The sequence below is a fragment of the Pyxicephalus adspersus genome, chromosome 3, assembly GCF_032062135.1.
Source record: "Pyxicephalus adspersus chromosome 3, UCB_Pads_2.0, whole genome shotgun sequence".
Taxonomy (NCBI): Eukaryota; Metazoa; Chordata; class Amphibia; order Anura; family Pyxicephalidae; genus Pyxicephalus; species Pyxicephalus adspersus.
The window spans coordinates 39,769,603-39,791,964 of NC_092860.1; the positions used below are offsets into that span (position 1 = coordinate 39,769,603).

A 22,362-nucleotide genomic window follows, 5' to 3' on the forward strand; every position below is an offset into this window, starting at 1 on the left:
AATGCAGCAGATAAACTGACTGAACCTCTGATTTGATGAAAGGACTAAAACTGAGCAACTACAGCCTTGTAACCATGGTTACCTGTAAATTTTGGCACTAGCCCATCACTGGTTGAAAAACTGGATAAAACAGACAAAAACAGATATGCAGTAAGGTATAAAAGAAGATATGAATGGAATTACTTGTACAGAATAATTTCTAAATCAGTGTAATTTTGAGTATTTAATAAAGGCTCAACTGGAAAGGCTGGATAGAAGAGAATAAAGACAAAGGGACAATTTGGTGGAGTAATCCACATACATATTCACACAACCTCTCAAATCTCCTGTTGTGATGGTTGTTGCAATCTGATTCCCCATTGCCTCATTGGCAACAAGGTCAGTAGGTGCGCTGACTCAGTATGTTGGGAAAATACTTGAAGTGAAGACTAGATGGATTGCAGCAGGCCTCTTAGATGTTTGTGGTTTGCCTGGCAGGACCCTGCACTGCTCCTGCTAGATTACTGGGTTGTGGAATTTGGTATGCTGATTGGGTACGTTATCCCCTCTCTTTCAATACCATCTGTGTATTGTCCCCATCTCTGCAATACAAGTTGCCGGTATGAAATCACCTACTAGTAGACTGACTAAAAAAAACCTAAGGCTCGGTACACACGTGCAATTGTTCTGGTCCGATAATCATCTCAGGGCCGTTATCGTATGATAATCTTACATGTGTACAGCGCTCGTTGTCCATCGTCCGAATGACCATCCTGGCGGATCTACGGACGAAGGTCGACAAACAATCCTAATGGAAGTGAAGGGGGAGAGAGCGCAGCAGGGTGCCGCTCAGTGGCTCTCCCCTTCCCCTCTCGTATGTACAGCACTCATTCATGCATCGTGCAGTCGTTTGTCATTGGAAAAAGGTTTGTGAAAGATCCTTTCTAAGACAATGATTGCACGTGTGTACATAGCCTAAGAGTCCCCCCCCCCCCCCCCCCCCCCCCCCCCCCCCCCCCCCCCCCCCACACACACACACAAAAATTATTGATATTACTCTTCTTTTTAAGAAGTAGTATTTCCTCCTGCTTTGCTATCCCCTTCCTTCCTGTAGTTATTAGATTTGATCTCCCTAACAAGGAAATGGATGCTAACAATAGATAGTCCGTCATTTTTGGGGGTTTAATGCTGATTATGGCTGCATGAGGGGTTATTGTCTACTGCCCTGGTTTCCTGTTGACCTTGTTTAACCCTTCAAAGTACACTTATTCCCAACTGAAAACATTATTGTTGCTATGAGCAAGTAGAAAAGAAACATAATTACTCATTAACCTGCCTCTGATATAGATCTTCTCTACTCTTTGTTACTTTGGCTCATCACTTTCATCCACTCCAGACAGCTGGAGATCCAAGATGGCACCTGTTCACATTGTGAAAAATCTGTGTCAGCGTCCTGAGAGACCTTCTTCACCATCTTTTAGCAACTCCCTATTCTCATGGGGGATACACTTTTATATATCCTGGTTGAGTCCTCCAGAACAAATTGGACATACCTGAGATCCTGAAAAATAACCCAGTTGAGTTTGACACAAGGTGACATTGAACAGTTGGTTTCTTCAGTTGAAACAGCTTTGTAGAAGTACTGCCTTTAACAAGCTGTTCCCACATTGAACTCTGAACTTCAAACAGTCTCCCAGTGTCAGTCATCCCTGGAAGGTAGGGTGTATAACCTGGAGCAGACTAAATTTGTTAGCTTGACCTAATCAGATAGATTCAGTTTCCAATGGAAAGCCTTCTTCTTTTCAGTAAAAAGTAAGTCTGTAAGTTTTTCAGATCGGGTAAGTAAGTCTGATTTGTTAATTCTCTTATTGCAACATGTGTCCTTCCATGTTATTAATGATGCAAGTTTTAAGGATGACTGAGATCCCCTCCTAGTCTTTGCAAAATACTGAAAATGGTTCTAAAACCCACCTATGTATACAGATTACCAAGAAATGAAATATCATTATTAAAAAAATATTTTTTTCTTGACACACTTGAGTGGTAAGAAATAGGGTTTTACTTAGGCCATGTACACATGTCAAATGATTCTTGTTCAATTATTGCCTCAGTATTTTGTTGTTAGAAAGGATCATGAAAGGTCCTTTCCAACAACAAAAGTCTAACATGTGTACGTAGTCTTAGTAATCAAAAGTGCTGTTGGGTTAATTGGGTTTGAGATATTGGCCCTGATTTATTAAAGTTCTCCAAGGCTGGAGATAATACACTTTAATCAGTAAAGCTGGGTGATACAGAAAACCTGGAATGGATTTCCTAAATATCGTTAGCTGTTTTTTACCAAATGTTTTTAATTCTGGACCAGATCTATTCCAGGTTTTCGCTGGATGACTGAGCTTCACTGGTGAATGTGTATTCTCTCCAGCCTTGGAGAACTTTAATAAATCAGGGCCATTAAGTCCAGGCACACTTCTCACTAATTCATCATAGTACCATAATCATTTTTTCATAAATAACACATGTATACAATAAGTATTTTCCAACACTTTTGATAAAAATTGTATGATATCACCTCATTAATGTCTTGTATCTATAGAAAGGTACAGGTTAATGGGTAAAGGGAGGTCCAAAAGTTTTATTTTGTTCCTTCTTTTCTATTTGTAGGGCATGTTTATGTATTTTTTGTGTTTTGTGTGTGGTGAAAGTGAAAGAGTATGAAACATTGGTTCAGAGTGGGCAAAAATTTTATGAAAAAGACAAACTTATCCAAGATTTGATTGTGTCAAAAGGTGTGCTGGTACTGGTAACTGTCCACTGATCAGACTCAGGAAAAGCTTAGGCTGTAGGGAAGTTGGTGGTGTCTAATATAGCTATTTGTCTTCATCGCACTTGCCATATAAACTAAAAAGGCAGGACAAACTCAGAGACTAAGCGTTTCCAATTTCAAAAAAATCCAAAAAAATACCTCTTAAAAAGATTGCTTTCTATCATGGACAGCAATATGACAATCCACTGTTGTCTTTGTTGCTGTCGAATCAATGAAGTTTTGCTATGCAGTACTTGATTCAAGAGGAAAAACTACAAAGCATGGAAATTGCTGCCATGCATCTTTATCTATATTAGGCAACATATTCAGTTACAAATGGAAAAGCATTTGTAAAACACCCACCCCAACTAAAATTGATCTCTTGACCATGCAAATCCAGAATGCCCTCCTTTCAAGATTTGATGCTTCAAGTATATCAAGAGTCTAACAGGAGTAACAGTGTTAAACCATGCTAATTATAATAGTTCCAAAAAGGGGAAATACCAAGGCAACTGTTAAACAGTCTTTAACTCTTAGAAAACTCATTATTAGAGATTATGAGAGCAATACATTTGTTCCAGGAATCTGACGCCGATAGTTTTCAACATTAGGCTGTGGGAAATGAAAAGTTAAAAATCTGAAGCTTTACCAACAGTAAATAAAAAGTTTCTTAATAGGCAAAACAATAAAGTTTTAAAATCACATCCCACACGTTTTATGTACTGTGGTCCTACTTCTACACTGCACAATTTCTACTTGGTACTAACTCAATGGGGCTGTTTCTCTGCACTGTTAAAAATAGGTAAAATACATAACCTGATATAGTGATAACACTTTTACATTTAAGGAACTATTTAAATTTTTAACTATTATGTTGGTGGAATAAATATGCTTGGTATGTGAGTTCTTTTCCTCTTTACTCTCAGTGGATTACCAGCTGAATTATCAGTAATTAACTGATAGTGTTGTTTATAGCAGAGGTTTCCTGAGCCAAGCTAATTGAGTGAATTGAGGGAAATATATAATCAAATGAGACGTAACTGCTTTGTAAGCCTTTTTCAAAAACCCTTTGGGTTACAGGAAGTACATTCAAAATTACTAAAGCATCAAGTAACATTTTAATATTGTTCAATTAATCACTTCATTCACCTGTAACAAAAAGTTAATGCATATGAACAGCAGCTTTGCATTGTATAGCATCCAGGGGAATGTCATGGTTAATAAAATATTTTAAAGTATAACATGCTAAGAAATATAACTGAAGTATCAACTCTTCACATCAAACTTCTTGGACTGCTTTCAAATAGAGCTTCATAAGAAGAACACTTTCTCTGTCAGATCATGGAGACCCTCAGGCACGAGCATGATAATATTAATAAGGTAACATGCAGAATTGTATCAGCTGAATACATGAAGAAATGCTGCATCTCCTGTGGGGACCCTACAGTTTGACAACCAATTGATCATAAGCATGGCAGGTGGGTAGAAGTAATCTGAGCAGCTGCATGATCTTCCTGGCTGAACCTTGCTTTTTGCTTTGCTTACATTATAGTGTGAAACATGCCTTGCAAATGCAGAGCAATAATAATAAGCTTGTTGATCCGCTAATCCAGCTACGTGAACAAGCCCATTATTATAGCTGAAAGTACATTTGCTGCAGATTATGCATTTTCATTCATCTTTTAATCCTGTTGTAAATAACAGTGTCTTCTTAGTAAAGAGCACTAGAAAAATGCACATGGCCGCTCACCACAGAAAATGTCAGTTTAGTATAGAGGTGATTTTTAACATATTCTTTGGATTAGTGAATCATTTAAAATCCTTTAAAATCAGGGTAATTCTGAAGGCTGCTGTGTTTTAGCATAGGCAGATAAATGCAAGCTTGTTCCATAAATAGATAACCTTACAAGGATCTTGTGCCACCCCTACCCCTAGTCGCACCTCCACAGGATTTAGTATATGTTTTGAATTGGTTGTATTACTATCCTTACTTCCACAAAGGGACTGAGCCCCAGGCAGAACCAACCACAAATGGCCAAATTCTAAAACCCACAGGCAGGTAGGCAGAACAATTTTACCCTCTAGTCAACTTTTCCGGAATGGTCTTCCCAACACTTTCATCTCTCCAACCTGTTGTTTCCCCTCGCATCCAGCAACTAACATCAAATCAGATTTAAAAAATTATTTATCGCCCCTTCACATTCTCCCAACACTTCTGTAGGTCCTCCATCATTTGGTTGATCCCGGGAGATCTGAATTAGTAAATTTTGTGTTGCTTGTATCTAGCCAGTGAGCTCAGCGAGGTTTGGTATTTGTTATAAAATCCATTTTAGTGTTTGTTCGGTCTTGGAGGCTCAGCATCATATCTGGGCATAACCTCAGGCAGTCTGCATACAATTTAATTTTGTCTGGTAATTCTCCAAACTGTCAGCCATCCTCCAGCTTTAAAATTATACTCCAGGAAAAAATTACAGACACAGTTAAATACAGATCTGTACACATTAATGCATCAAATGTGTTTCCTAAATATATTCAGTGTAAGTACAGTACCAGAAATTGACTTAAAAGTGACCTCTTGCAGTCACCATTATAGCAGAGTGAGAAGCAGAGAAGCAGCACAGGAACAGGCTGATAGGAGTAGAAAGTAAAATCACAGGGTGCTACTGCTCTTTAACTGTTTAGCCATAGGTTAAACCAGAACTGTAGCGAAAACAAAAAAATTACACTTACCTTATATCCCGCAGGTCCCTCGATAGCGCTTGTCCTGCCTGCGATCCGGTCCCGTGTCCTGGAATTCCTCTTCGTCCTCATCATCATTTGATGGTGTCACCATCTTCATTCTTCCCACTACGTAGGTGCGAGATCGGGTGACATAGCTCACTGTAAAGGGGGAAAAAAAGAGAGCCAATCTCACTACACTTGCGGGAGATCAGCATCTCTTTCCCTTAATGGAAAAAATGCCCCATCTACGCATGTCTGAGATTAGGGCATGTGAAGGAGGAGCACCCAGAGCCTCCCGGGTAGGTATCCCAGGAGTAGGTATCCCAGGAGGCTCTCCCATTTGAGGGGATCAAGACTGAAAGGGAAAGTGCTGCACTTTTTCTGCACAACCTTTCCTGCTTTCATCATCTCTGTAACACAGGGGTAGGTGTTCTGTGGTACACAAATGAGCTGAACTGGCATGATAGCTCATAAAGCGGCACAGAAAGTGAAGTTACGAGCTTACTGGATTTCTAGCATTTTAGCAGAATCAGCACCATTTTAGTAACAACAGTTCAGGGTGATTTAGGCAGCTAAAAATTAGTGACTCAAACTGTTAACCGATTCAGAAGGGTGCAGTTAAGAAATGTGCATAAGGAGAAGAAAATGTAATTAAATATAACTTAGAAATTAATGATTGTTGAGCAAATACGCCATTGGTAAAGTCCTTTTTATGAAGGTGAATTGATTTAGTTAAATAATGATTTAGCAGTTGAGTTATCTATTTTTTTGAAATGTAACTGTTAGTTATGTTATTATTATTATTATTACACAGTATTTATATAGCGCCATCATATTACGCAGCGCTGTACAAAGTCCATAGTCATGTCACTAACTAACTGTCCCTCAAAGGAGCTCACAATCTAATGTGCCTACTATAGTCATATGTCATTAATGTAGTCTATGGTCAATTTTAGGGGAAGCCAATCAACCTAACTGCATGTTTTTGTGATGTAGGAGGAAAAAGGAGTACCCGGAGGAAACCCACGCAGACACAGGGAGAACCTGCAAACTCCATGCAGATAGTGTCCTGGCTGGGATTCGAGCCTAAGACCTAGGTCTGCAAAGGCTGGAGTGCTAACCCTTGAGAGTTATGTTAGTTATATCTAATCCTATGAGCTCTATTGGGAAATATTCAGGGGGGGGGGGGCTGTTTAAATGTAATGTAAATGTACTATTACTTTAAAAGCGTAACAGTGATGCTATCTTTAGAGAGTGATAATACTGCTTGTATCATCTTACTATCTGACATCTCATTCATTACAAATTAGTAGAAATCCTGATAGAATTTCGATTTAGATATACCTGTATACTATTTATTAAAGAATAGATTTGGTGGAGCTTATGTGGAATACAGAAGGCTCCGACTAAGAGGCAACAGAAAATAAAAATACCTCCCTGTAATGGTTCCACTTTTGCTGTAAAAAAAATATTTTGATTACGGTACTTCCGCAGATGGCTAATTGAGATCCCCATGGATACTCCTATTCTCCAAACCTCAGAGCACCCTCCAATAATTCCCAGCACTGGTTCTGAGAAGATTGTTATTAGAATCTTTATTACAGTTATTAACATGGAATGTGTTATTGAAACTGAAAATACACTGCAGGGTTTTTTTTTATTGTACAATATTACATTTTGCTACCCAAGGGTGCAGAGAATTACATAGTTAGCAAATCATGAATATCTTATTGCAATGGGTGGAAGAAAATTATTTGAATGATATACTATAATAAGCTCTTGGAAATGCAAATAAGTATGTCAGTACATTCATTCTAAATTCTCTAAGATGGGTCAAAAGATATGACCTTCTTTTTTTTTTCTTAAAGCTAGTATGGTGGAAAGCCTACCATTCATATCATCCTACTGTTTATGCATATACAAGTAAATGGACTCCTGGATGCAGTTGTATCCTGGTAAACCTTAAAAGCATGCACAAGTGGTTTGAAATGAGTCAACCTAAGTGGCAAACTTCATACCTGGTTTTGGGAAGTAACAGATTAATTGGTACAAATCTTCCACCAAACCATTATTAGCCTCTTTCTTAGAATTATAATATTTCCTCTCTCCGAGATGATATTTGCCTATTGTATCAAATTTGTTATATCTAAGCAAGCTGCCCTTTTCTATATTGATACAAGGCCCCACATATTGATTGTGCATGCCCTGGCATGAAATGGGTTCATTAATAGCAGCAATGTGCTCCATACTTTGGTACCCAGAATGAAGTGTGTGATATTATAGGAATTATGCACACGTTACCCGCTCTTACCTCAATGGAGAGGCAAATACTTGGGTTTGGCCGCTTACCTGTTCAACGTATACCATCCTAAAACAGTTAAAAGTAAAAAGAAATCCAAAACTAAAATTTGTTGTAATATATATATATATATATATATATTTTTTTTTTTTTAAAAAACACTATTCCTTAGGCTATGTACACACGTGCAATAATTATCGTTGGAAACGAATGATTAACGACCGTTCGTCTGATAAACATTAACAAAAAAAGTGCACAATGACTGGCCAATGACGCCAGTGAACGAGGAATGTCACTGGAAATGAACGACCATCCCGGCGGATCTGATTGTGCGACGATTATTCGCTATCTATTGTGTGTACGAGTGATAGTAGATTGTTCTGTGATACACTTTCTCCAGTAAACGTCACTTCCTGCATAGTTCAAACGATCGTATCTAGTGTGTACATTATTGGTGGATTATATTTGAATGATTGTATCGTTACAGCATGTACTGAATTGTGCACAATACGATCGTTCAAAATAATCGTGCATAATCGTTGTTAATCGTTGGTTTTCTAATGATAAATATTGCACATGTGTACGTAGCCTTACAGTTTTCCCTTTTTTTTGGAAAATTTCACATTTATTTTCCCATGCACTATTTATTTTGTTTATAGAGATCATTGAAATATTGCATATTGATAACTGATATGTTAAAAAGGTTTGATCTGTACACTATGAACAGGATCCTGGATTAGATCAGACAAACATCTGGCACAATAAATACTGTTATTTGATCATTTTTTATTTTGTGCATTGTGTACATATGATGTCAGTGTTTTCATTTTGGTTTAATAAAAATGATTTAAAGTTGTTTAGCTCAACTAGATCGGAGCGATTATTTATATGCAAAAAGTAAAGTAGAGGTAATGATTAATAGCTTAGAAGACTGTTTTATGAAGATGGCTGCCAACTCTTTAATACCTTGTCAGAACTAGCTCACTAATGAAGACATGTGGGGCACTTAGCTAACATAATTCCACCATTACAGGTATTCATTTATACACATCACACATAGTTACATTACTAATAAATGCAACACAATTACACATAAATGGAAGGGTTACTTCACTGAAATGTATCCTAGTAAGCTGTCATTTACAGTAATAGCAATCAAATACCAAATGAATTCAACATAGTGTAATTTGATGAATACCTGTATTGCAGAAATGGAAATGGACCATCTCTGATGATAATATTTCACTAGAGCTCATTTATTGGCATTAGCATTCAACACCACTGTGCATACAGTATTTTAATCAAGACACACCCATACTGAACACTTTTCATTTTTTTAAATAGTTTGCATTATATTGCATAAAATGTGATGTAATGAGTACTGATAAAGGCTAGTTGCAACACATTCTGAAAATACCATCAGATTCTATAATTCTATCTTGTATTCAAATATTTTGTTCAGTCTCTTTAAAATATAACAGCAGAATGTTTAAAACCAGCCTATATGGTGCTGTTTACAAAGACATTTTTCACTGGAAGCGATGAACATTGAAAATCTGTCCATTTCAATGATATTTTTCAATCTAACATGAGCTGCATTTCTCTGTGATTCTCCAAGCTTTTGCACGATAAAAGCTTAATTATGCTTAATATTATTAAAGTAAATAATGTACAATAGATATTTACAGGCAAGCGTACAATCATAACCAACTCAAAAAATTTTAATCTGAAAAAAAATGAAATAAACGGTCACCGTTGCAGTGATGACTGCAATTTGTTTTTGTATTTTTTTAAGAAAATGTAGTACCTCTAGTGATATTCATTTCGGTTTATATTCAAGTATGTATGTAAATGTAATGTAAGGAAAATGTAACCAAAACTGATATGCATTTAGTTTCTATGCTAGGCATTAGATACTGCTAGATTCTTCAACTGATTTATAAACACATACTTACCTATCTTAAATTTAGCCAATAAAAATTCCTAAAAAACAAGCTTTTTTAAACTAATAATTGAAAATGAGCATGAGCAAATGTTTAAATTAATCATATAAACTTAATGTACTAGACAAGAATATCAGTAATTGGAGAACACATTTTTCTTTGAGATGTACCCAAGCATCAGACCAGAATGCAGCTGAGCTATTAACTGTAACACTTGCTTGAAAATGCACAGCAACACTTTTTTCAGATCCATTATTTCTCTGCTGAGAGCTACTTAGTGGTAAAGTAAAGCTTTCTTCTGTTTTTTTTCTCTAAGATGTTCAGTGCACCTAATCAATTTCTGCCCTTTATGCTTCAACAAAGTAGATGATCCTGGCAGGAAACAGTGAAGTTAACATATTTATTTTGAAAAGATACTCTTTTTTTTTCTGTATGAGCAAGCCTGCCATAGTATGTTCCCTTTCAAGGTTAGATGCATAAATTAGTAGGATCAGTTAGATCTGCAACCGAGAGATCGGTGACCATCAAACATTGCTACAGACTGCCTTTCTTAACATCTCGCCATCAGTCTGATAGAGCTTCTAAATAATTAGAGAACACAGATTGACAAGATTTGAGGCAACTAAATTATTCAGAAGTTCTCATGTATAAGTCTCTCCTAATGGGTACTGTAATGGACTTCTGGCTTAGAAATGTGACTGCCACTATTGTCTGCACAGGACTAGGACATGATGGTTTCCAATAAGCCACTGCGTAATTGTGAGACCCTCTGAGCCTATCTTTAATGCTTGGTTAATTGTTGACAGATTTTGTAACAGTCTGCTAGGGAACACTTAAAAGGTTGATCTGATCTTGGTGTCTATAATTCCCAAGCAGTGAAGGGCAAAGCTAAAAGCCAGATTTGCCTTGTCCTTGTCTTGTTTGATTTTGAAAAGCCTGATGAAAGGTTTAAAAAAGCTTATCACATCATAGCTTTCTTAACCTTTAAGTATACGCGTCATTTCTAGTGACATAACGTCACGGGTGGGGTCTGCAGGTATCCCCATACAATTATTGTGTAAAAAGAAGTTTCTATAACATATTTAAGAATTTAAGGTTTATATTATATCAATAAAACTTTATTTTAATAGAAATAACCTGTATTTTATTTTTAATTAGTTAACATCAGCCTTTGAAACTTATAACTAAAAAAAGTCCGCCATTTTTAAGGCACTTACTTCTAACATAGAATGTAAACATAACAATTAATTACAAAACAAAACAGTCTTATTTTCCTTGAAAAAGAAGTATAATTGTTTAATAAACACTTAAAATATATGAAAAAGGAACAATAATTAAAATTTTGACAGCGCCAATAACTATGAATATAAAAACACTTACAATCTAAGGATCTTTGGGTTCACATGGTGAACAATAAATTACTGACATGGAATGTGGTTTACAAATTGTTTTTTTACAGGTTTTACAAACAATAGTGCTTTTTTTATCTTTTGATCTTGGACAGATATAGCATCTCCGCTTCATTTTTGGAGCACTTGGTCCAGCTTCGTCTAAAACAGTTGCAGGTAGGGGGTCTCTTCCAACCACCTTGCACATTATTGATTGTATTTCCTTCGTCAATCTTGGTGTGCTATCCAGTCTTTTGCAAATGTATGGTTGGATGAGTTCTTTCGCCGTCGCCTTTATATATTATGTCGTTCCTCAACTATATTATGTCGCCGAATACGTGATGAATGGGGAGCACATTTTGCCCATTTAAATCTGTTTTTACCATAAAAGCTGTTCTCTGGTATTCCTTGTTCATCAGAGCTGGATTCTGTGTCACCGCTTAGGTCTATTTCGGATGAAGACAGATGTTCACTGTGAATTGACTGTTGGTCGCTGATATCGCCTTCTTCCTCAGCAATACCCGCTTCAATATCACATTCTTCATCTTCAGAACTACTAGATTCGGCCAATATTCTTGCCATAACTTCATCACTCAATGGACGATTCATTTTTATAAGAATATCTGCAAATAAACTGAATTATATCAATCATAATATTTATAACAATAGTCACGTATATTCACGCGTGGGGTCTCCAGGTACCCCAAAACGTAGGAAAAGGTACTTACCTATGAGCATGTGTGACAAGCGTCCTTCTCTCAACAGCTCTCGTGGCACACTGAGATTAGCTGGAAGCGCGGCGGGCTACAATGCATAAAATCGAAAATACGACAATAAAATGGCACTTGGGATCCTTGTAGACCCCACCCGTGTAGTTAAAGGTTAAGTGTGATTGTTGACAGTCACAAAATATAATTTGGAAGTGCAGAGTACAAAGTACATAAAACTATATAAATCTATATTTTACAGTACAACGTATACTAAAGCCAGGTGTAATAATGTGGGTGGGTGTTACAGTTTTTTTGTTATTTTTATTTGAAGGTAATTTTTTTTTATTATGAATTGCAAAATCTGGAATCAAATAACGAGTTTATAAAAGTACATTGTTTTTCTCTGATATAAAAAAGTATATAAATCCTGAAGTCATCCCAAAGGCTTGGATTTATTAATAAGTTAGCCAGCCAGTAAAGGTTATCACTTGAACTCCTAACTTTCTGTATTAATCGATGGCTAACACGGTACAAGACTCTACGACAGCTCTAAGGTGCACTAATTGTACCTAATAAACTACAGTATTTTCTTTGTGCTTCAAAAATATTGAATTAAATAATCCAGGCTTTTACAGCACTTATGTTGAATAGAGATTGAACGTGTACTGTCAATAATTAAATGTCACGGAAATGCAATTAACTCTTGCAAGAAAAGAAACCATTGGATTAGAAACACTCTAATTAAAGTGACTGTAGATTCAGTGACTTGGAATTAGGCAAAGAAGGATTATGATTAAGGGGATGCACTAAATATACAGGCTAAAATCGAAATACAGGTGAAAAGTTAAGCAAAAAACCTAAATACACAATATATTCATTATGCAGTTCAGAAGAAAAAAAATTACGACAGCAAAATAACAAAATGCATTTAAGGAAAATAAATCATGTAATAAGAAAAATAATAAAACACATGGTACAATCAGTATGTTAATTAACATATCTTTTTCATGCACCTTATTTTAGGGTTCTCTCAGTTACCGGTCCTTTTATTTTTGCTAATAGTTTAGTATGATCATTCTCACTTTATCTGGATGAAACAGGACTTCTGTCACTGTCATACACACAAAGCTTAGTTTAAACTGGACAGGGTTAATAAACCGGCAAGTGAATGAGAGTTAGAGTTGAATATTAAAACTATAATTTACATGGACTGGGTTCGGGGATTCAGAACTAGTTTTCAAGTTTTCTGCTTGTCATCTCTAAGGAATAGCAACCCTGTGAAATAAAGAATCAGTCACCCAAAGACGTTATTACAAAGTGATACAAATGTACATGATTTTCTGTTATTGTTGTCATATACAACCTGCGCTCTGCTTTTTTTTTCACCCAAAGTTTCTTTGTATATATGTTAGTTCACTATTGCAATTTGGGACTTGGTGAATTTGAGTCATTACATCAAGCATTAATAGTGTGTTACCTTGTAAATAATCTATCCTTCTATTCTTTTAATCTTCTATTATATCTATTCTTTTATTTTTCCTATTAGTTCTTAAACAATGTACACATCAGATGATTGTTGTCTGAGACGAGCAGTAGTGCTCTTCCCAAGGAAAAGCTAGAAAGTGTACAGCGGTCCCCTGACAATATTCATCAAATAATTGATAAAAGATTGAGTGGGGACAACTTCTGTACTTTTTTTGGAGGGGAGCACAGTGGAGTGCCTTTCACTTACCCTCCCCCCCTATCTTTATTGCTGTATGGAGGATTAGACCACTCAAATGTCATAATATTACCCTTCCTTTCCAGAACTGGAACTTTTCTATTCCAACTCCTACAGTATTGTATTAACTCAAACTTTTGGGTTGCCTTTTATTTCTATTGTTATGTGGGAAATCAGTTTAGATTTTGACATTTTCACCAGTCTGCTGTTGGTTCCTCAAAAGATTGTATATACAATGCACTCAAGGAAGAAGAAGCTATATACACGAAAGGGGAAACAGGAAGAACAACTTGCAGCAATGCAATGGAACTCGGTGGCCTTCTAGAATCACCTTTGTCCTGGGAAGGTACAGTAAGGCTAAAAAGCTCATTTATAAATACGTGCAGCCTTGTTATGGTATTGCCGCTACTATGAGATATTGAAGAAAAGCACAAAAGCACAACACTGACCTCTATATACATACCTAGCAATTTGCTTGTTCCAGAACTTAAAGAGAAACTAAACTCTTGAAATAAAAAAGTGCAACCAGGCAGAAGGAACAGGAAGGGGCAGGAAGACAACCTAGTCATAAGACTTCTCTCTTTTAACATTATGAAGAGAACGCTTCTTAGGGCTCTATAATTCAGACTTTTTTTTCACGTAAAAGTAAAAGGATTTGCTTTTCAAATTAAATTTAAAATTTTAAAGTCCTTTAGACCAGCATGGAAATTTGCATAGTGAACATTTCTAATCATTATTTCTAATTCCTTTATTTTTTTCTGTTCTTTTAATTCTGTTCTCTTTTCATTCAGTAATTCTTTGTTGATCTCCTGTTTCAAAATTATACAGAACAGAATTTGTAGAACGCAGATATTATAACAAGAGTGTACAATGTGCAATTAGTGTAGGAATGTGTGTATTTTATTAACAATAGTATATAGCAACAAAACGATCACATGGGTTATATTGTCCTTTTTATTTTACAGAAAGACCACTTTTTTATAGAATGCTATATAATACTAAAAACAAAGTGTTGGGTGTCCTTGGTAAACCCTAACTATCGAAAGCCTCCGATACTGCTGTTTTTTTGTTTTTTTTTAAGGGTCTTACCGTAATCCTATATATCATCCTGTCCTGTTTTGCATAGGTCCTTGTGAAAGCCATACATAATTGCAAAATGAATGTAAGTTTTCAGTAGGATTGCTATGTTTTGTCTATAGCATGCAAAAAAAGCTTTTAATACCATGGCTACCAGAAATAATTTCAATATTTTAGGATATTACTGCATCATTGGAGCACAGATAGCTTGAAATTTGTTTTGCAACTTTGTTATACATATATATAATTAATTTGAACTCTAAGCAGATATAAAACACATACATTCATAGGGCACTATATTCATTAATGCAACAATAAGCGCTATATTTATAGAACAGAAAATCAGACATTCCTTCAAACAATTCCTGTTGATAATCAATTACTGCTATTGAAACACATGGACCTGGAAGATTCTGACCAAGGAACGTTTCAGGGAAAGTCTGATTTCCTGTTTTGTAAATAGAGCCCTAAAGATTTCTTTCTTAATGCAAGCATTGCAAATACCTATACCAGTAGTTGGTCAGCCTCTTGCAATCCCTGTGTAGCAGAGCTTAGAATGGTAGGAATCATGCCAATAGGAATAAAAATCTGAGGTGAGCTAATCACAGGCTGGAGCAGCCCCAAAAGACCTGTAATTGTGCTTGATAATTCTGATCACCAAGGACAACTAGTGACTGCAGGTAAATATCTAGAGGAAAGCTGACAATTTCAGTAGAGGTTAGTCTTTTTATCCTAATAAATTGTTTTATTGTTTTTTAGGCTAGATATTAGGGATGAGCGAGCAAGCTTTTAAAACTCGATCTTGTGGCAAATTCGGCTGTTTTCACTTATCAAAATTGTAAGCGAGAATGGCTGGTGTAAATTCGCTGATTGAGCTCGAATTTAAAAAAAAAAAAATCTCAAAAAAATACTTAAAAAAAAAAAAAAGTTTGCGTACTGCGCTGATCAATGAATAAAGCACCGACTGCATTTATTGATCAGCTCAGTGTGCGATCCCCGGCACTAGAGGTTAAATGGGTAACAAGTCTCCCCATTCAAAACCTCTGGTGCTCTCTGATTTGCTGTTATAATTTCCTCGTTTTTCTAATGGTTTCGCAGATCGGTTTGCCGAAATTTTGCGACACCATCAGAAGTTTGAGGAAATTTTCACAAGAGAGGCATTCTCGCTCATCCCTACTAGAGATCAGCTTTTAGCTACCTTTTGTCAGTGCAAGGTAAATAATCAAAAAACATGTGATTGGTTTAAAGTAGACCTAAACTAAAATTGTGCTTTACATTAAGGGTAGACAATCCTTTTATGTACGGTAAAAAATGCCTTCTGTTTCTTTTGGGAGGGGGGGGGGGTTGTTAAAAGTCTCCCCTTCTAAAGATAGAATGGGAGTGCAGACACTCCTAGGATACCCATGCCCCAGCAAGCTTCTAGCTACATCTTCTGCACATGCCCAATCGCGGACATGCGTAGATGGAGCTTTTTCTTCAATGGGAAAAAAAATTCCAATCTCCCTCATGAGCAGTGAAATTGGCACTCTTTTTTCCCAATTTACAGCATGCTATGTTACTTGATTTCGCACTGACAAAGGCAGAAACAGGTAGAAGATAGCGGCACCCGGCACTTTCACAGAAGGATAACAGGATTGAAAGATCTGCGGAAGTAAAGGTGAGTGAGTAAGTTCTGTACTGTCATTTTTTTTTTACCCCCAGTTAAGCTTAATGTATTCTAAATATTTGGCCTGACCACTAATCAACTGCGTTCTTCATATCTGTCAAATAATAAGTGAGACAATTGGGCATAAATACAGCTGCCTAACTGACCAATAAATTGTCACAGAAATATTCACACCTGGTACAAGTGTCTGATAAAATAAATAGGGGGTCTTGCTGAATTTGGTTGGCAAAATAATTAAACAGGAGTTATATGAATACAGTTAGAGCAGATAAATAGATTTTAATTAGTGAAATATATAACTTTATCATTATATAACATATGATTGATCTATCAATGAACAGATTTTGTGCAACCTGTTGTATAATTTTCCCAAAACTAATGAGTTCTGTTGTGATTTATAACAGATGAGCAATTCTCTGGCAGATAAAATCACTGCCTTATACTGGTACAGCCCGAAAGATGTTCCTAACAGTCAAGTCAAATTTTCTCACTTGATACTTTGAAAGAGTATGTATTCTTTTTTATGAAGTGTTAAATGTTGGGAACAATATGCTATTATTCCAGAATAAACTTATTTTTTAAAATATAGCTGCATTTGTAAACATTTATATTTATAAAGCCCTAGAAAAAATGTAAGTTGAAGTTGAGTAAAAGTGTAGCTGTTGAAAAAAGGTCAAGCTGTGCACAGATATTCAACTATTGTCACTGGAAATGATCATTTGTGACTGTTTCCAGCTACAGTAGGAATGAATGAACACTGTGAAGCTTTTTGTTCAAAGAAGAGAGGGGAGTAAAGGATGAGTGGAAGACGCCCCACTGCATCCTCACCATTCAGAAACAGCAGTAGTCCCTGATGGCTGTTCTTGTGATCTGCCAGGATAAATCACTGCAGCACTTCAGGGACTTCTGTAAATACACTTGAGTTTGGCCTGACACATTTACCTTGGCCAGTGACAAAGGCAGACAATGACCTTAGACCTCAGCAAACAAATGGTGTTTCTTGGAAAGGTTTGACCATGCACAGTTTTCTTGTTGTTTGGGGTTGCACTTTAATAAAGTATTGAAAAAGAAATACAAAAATGTGAAAATATCCTAATCTTTTGAAAGTGTTGCATAATCCATGCCGTATATTTTTCTTTAAGGAAAAAGCTGCTATTTTGAATATTATTATATAGCATATGTCCAAGTAATGTTGCCTATTATTCCCAAACATTAGATTTTATTTCTGTCAACCTTACAAAGAATTTCTTTGGGGCTTATTTAATAAATACATAGAGATATACATAGAGAATTTTAATTTCTAATAATGTACAAAGCTAAATCTTAATTTTTTATACTGTGCTCCATTCACCATTCACCATTCATATATATATATATATATATATATTAATATATATTCTGAAAGTGAGAAGGTCCACCTTTGGGTGTCTGCAGTGCTGGCTACATGAGATGTCTTGCAGAGCAAATGACAACATGATGAGGGGAATGGTTGGGGTGGGCAGAAACTGTAGTATTGGATCACTAATCTCACATAACCAGAGGTGCTGGCAAGGGATAGAGGACATAAATCAGTTTAGAATAGTTTTTTTAAATAGACTTAAAATACCTGGGAGAGGTGACTGAGGGCCATTTTTTGCCCATTTTGTACTCCTATTATATAAACTCCTATAGGGGGGAAAGGGTGATTGGGAGAGAAACTCTATGTGTATTGTGCAAACAGCTGTAAACATAATGTATATATATATTATATTTTGTATTTTCTTTCCAGGCAAATGCATTCTGAAATCAATCTCCTCCCAAAACAGCAAGATAGATCAGAGGAATTAGCACCTAGTGAGTGGATGGCAACAGCAACGGCCTAAGAACGGTGTATAATTTGTTTAAGTACGTATACTTGTTTCTTTGTTAATTTAATATTTTTTTAAAAAAGGATTTTATTATATATATTATATATCATATTATGTGTGAATATATTTATATATACCCTTAGCCCTATATTTATTAAAATGTAAAGGGAATGCTGAAAATGTTCAGGATTAATTCCCAAAAGATGACTTACCATCAGACCCTTTCAAATCAGTGAGAATGAGTGACATTTGTTCTAATAACAATTTCACATCAACCTAACTAACCAGTTAAATAAGGGGGAAAAATATCACTGTTTTCAGGTCATCTGACGTTTTAAATTTTTTTTTAGGTGTATGCATGCTTACTAGTTGTCAGTATTTATAGTTTATTTTGACCAAGCATTAACCAAGGCTTTCTAATAACTATTCCTGTAAGTGCCTTCTGATTAGATTCTTCCTAATGTTTTCCGGCTGCTTTAAATAAAATATAGTCCCAGAAATGAACATTGCACATTGCTTTTAAAAAAATATGCTATTTTTAAAGCACATTTCTTTTGAAGAGCAGAAATATGAAGTGGTTAAAAGCCTTTCGAAAGCAATAGCCTTTCATGGTTCTTTGTGTAGAACTTATGGCTCTTCTGGAGCATTCAATGTTATTCACAGGTTAAACAAATGCAGGTTGCACTGGGTGCTTTGTAGCTGTCCATCAATTGACAGCCACAAATATTTCCATTTTAGGTTCCATGTAATACGCTTGTGTGAAAAGGTGAGTACACTTCATGGAAATTGTTTTTTTTACCATATTTGAATTAAGCAGTACCAACAAATAAGAATGACATATTAGGAAAAAAACCCAAGGCAATAATTATGCATTAATGTTAACAAAAATAAAAATCAGCACTATGGTATATTTTGGAAAGGAAAAGTGGTATTGTCACCTTTAGCAGAAACTACTTTGTGTAGGCAGTTTGGGCCTGATTTATTAAAGCTCTCCAAGATTGGAGGTTAGACTATCATGATTGAATCTGGGTGATCCAGCAAATTTGGAAAGGATCTGGTCCAGGACTGAAAACATCGCTGACTAATTGCAATTGATTTTAAAGAAATCCACTCCAGGTTAGCTGGAACACCCAGATTTTCCCCTGATAGTCGATCCCCTCTAGTTTTGAAGAGCTTTAATAAATCAGGACTTTTAAATAACTGCCAATCTCTTACATCCTGTGTGTGTTCTTTATGAGTGCTCAACGTGCAAGCCTTGAAGGAACACAGCAACCGCAAACCATAATATTTAGTATTCATAGTAGTTATGAGGTTCTCTTTTAAAATATTGTCTCGAGTTTGCACTAAGCATGTCAACTAACCTTTGGCCTAATTAATTCATAAGTCCACAGCACAACTATCTGTTCTAACTATCTAAATGTCTTTCTCTTTTTTTTTTTTGGACAGCAAATGTTTTTCCTGGTATACTAATATTGCAAGTTAAATCAATATCAGCATTAAATATTATCTCCTAGGCTGAATTTGCTTGGCTAGCTGGTCTATTCAGATATAAGATATTATCAATCTTCGTTCTGTAGGCTGTAGAGCTCTTCTAAACTTGCTACAAACGTCAATAGCAAAGAGGACACCAAACCCTAGATATCTGAGGTTTTAATAAGACAGCTTCCACCCATATACATTCTAAGGCCATTTTAATCATTCTTTTCAATCTGAAACACATAATTTTGAATAAATGGATTTTAAGTCACAACTGTAGGGTTGTACTTAGTCAAGTGACACATTTGTATTTGTAATTAACTAGATCATGAGAATTAATACACCAAATCTATTTTTGTTATTTGTTCACTTTTATCTGTAGGGCTTGTTCACATTTAAAAAAAAAACTTATTGTCCAAAATGTTAAGTGAGCAATTTGAATGTATTTTATTTGACTATATTCTATTATGGATTAGGCTTATTCTGGTATTTACATGATAATATTTAGGAAATGTCTACTATTTATAAGATTCAATAAAACTATCAATATAAAATAGGTTTAAAGGTAACCCAATTTATGGGAAATCTCCCCCTCTCTGCCTAAAAGCACCCCTTACACCCAACTTACACTTTATCTGTTACCCTAGATTTTTACAAATCAATCACCCATTCTTTAACATTTTGTTCCCAGACGCAAAATCCCACACTGGCTTGAGAAAGCTACTTTACTCGCAGTTCCCTCTACTCCCACTTTTAGGAGACAAAATACTATAACCTTCAACCACCCAGCTCTCACAGCACCACTCTTGTTTCCTTCTGCTAACGGATGGAAAGCTTGTACCTCTCCATTAACCTTCTGACTCCACTGCCTCTTAACCCCTCCTCATCTCCACCCCTTAGCTTCAAATTGCACCAATCCTAGTCTTACCCTACTTACTCCTCCTCCTCCTCCCCTCACTTAACTCTTTCTCTGTTTGATCCTCCTTTTCCCCTGGTCATGCTGCCTTCGCTTCACTCCTTCCCTCCTCAGCTCCAGCCCTTGACTGCAGCAAAACAGATCTAGAAACCTATCAATCCCAAAAACCATGACCCCACCAAACCAATACTAACCCTCCTGTGTACCTTTTTAAATAACCACACAATGATATTTTGGTTAAATGGCCTGTAGGCCTTTTATTACAACAATCAAATATTCAAATAAAATAAAATAATTACAAATTTTCAATATAAACCATAACCTAAAATAAATAACCAAAACCTAAATTATTGTTTCAAACCTAATAAACATTAATTAACCTTTTTGCAAACAATTAACCAATTTTACCCTCACAGGTTGCTGGTTCTCTTAGGCACTAAGGATGAGCGAGAATGCCTCCGGCATTCTCAAGGAAAATTGCCTCGTACTTCCGATGGGATTTTCAGGGCACTAGAGGTTAATTACCCTCTAGTGCCTGGGCATCACAGTGGATTTCCAGGGCTACCTTCATTCATGCAGCCCTGGGAATCCTGTGTGCGATCCCCGGCACTAGAGGTAAAGGAGGATGTTTTGAATGGGGAGACATGTCCCCATTTAACCTCTAGTGCCAGCAATCGCACACTGAGCTGATCAATGAATGCAGCCGTGGCTGAATTCATTGATCAGCGCAGCCCGCAAATTTTTTTTTTTTAATTAAAATTCTTACCACACTTTCCACCAACTTCTGAGACTAAATTAACATTTTGCTATTGGTTTGAATAATTATGGTGTGAATGGTGATTAGATTTTTATTTTTGCAGCCAACCCCCCAGTCATATGGGCTTCTTCAGGGGATTGAGAAACCTTAAAGGTTATAATAATGGAAATAGTATAAAATTAGCTTTTGAAATAATGTCATTAAATACATTATACATGTGTACATTATACGCCTTTTTCCAATATACTATGGAATAAAATCCAATTATGCTTGTGTGCTATTGACATATTTATACATTAAGTTATTTGAACCATGACATACATTATATTAACCTCCCTAGCGGTAACCCCGAGTTATACCCGTGGTAGGTAAATCTATGGAAGGTAAGTAAATACATCGCTTACCTGATCCGCCGGCATCCCGCGCCCTCCATCGCCACAATCTCCGTCTTCTTTCTTCTTCCTCTGGCCGGCTTCTGCAACAAAGGTATATACTGCTTGGACTCCAGGGTATTCTGAGACATCTAGTCATCTATATTACTGCTCAGTGACATAGTAAACTCCTGACATGGTGCCCTTTGGGCCACAAAGGAATAAACAAGTTTCACTTTGACTCAAAGCAATTACAAGTAATTGTAAAGGCCCAATTTAGACCTGACATTATGATCATATTATGTAAATATTTAAATTAATTTTTGCAGGATGAATTGAAGGCAATTGACACTGCATGGCCCAAGCACTCACAAGAGAATTTTACTACTATTTAAATTACATGTAGTTTTCAATGTGTTTTCTTTCTTCTATCTATCTATCTATCTATCTATCTATCTATCTATCTATCTATCTATCTATCTATCTATCTACCTATCTAAAATATCTTAACACACAAAAATGTTTTTCTCAGAACTGTAAGGATCTTATCTGGTTTTTTTTTTCAGTTCACAATATAATGTTAAAATATGCTTCTAAACACTAAAAATGTAATGTCACTATATGTAAAATATCTACTGTCATAAAATGTAAAATTTAAAGGGGACATATAGTGGTGCAGCGTGTGAAAT

The 22,362-nt window shown here is 36.0% G+C and overlaps 1 protein-coding gene across 8 annotated transcripts in view; it reads left to right on the forward strand.

Annotated features, from left to right (window-relative positions):
* Positions 1-22,362, forward strand: part of LINGO2 (leucine rich repeat and Ig domain containing 2) — a 780,900-nt gene that overhangs the window by 141,934 nt on the left and 616,604 nt on the right. For 6 of the 8 annotated variants that reach the window (XM_072404308.1, XM_072404302.1, XM_072404305.1 and 3 more), the window contains exon 2: positions 18,075-18,190. The exons of the other annotated variants lie outside the window; for them this stretch is intronic. The gene's annotated coding sequence lies outside the window, so the exon portion shown is untranslated. The remainder of the gene's footprint in view (positions 1-18,074; positions 18,191-22,362) is intronic. 8 annotated transcript variants of the gene reach the window in all.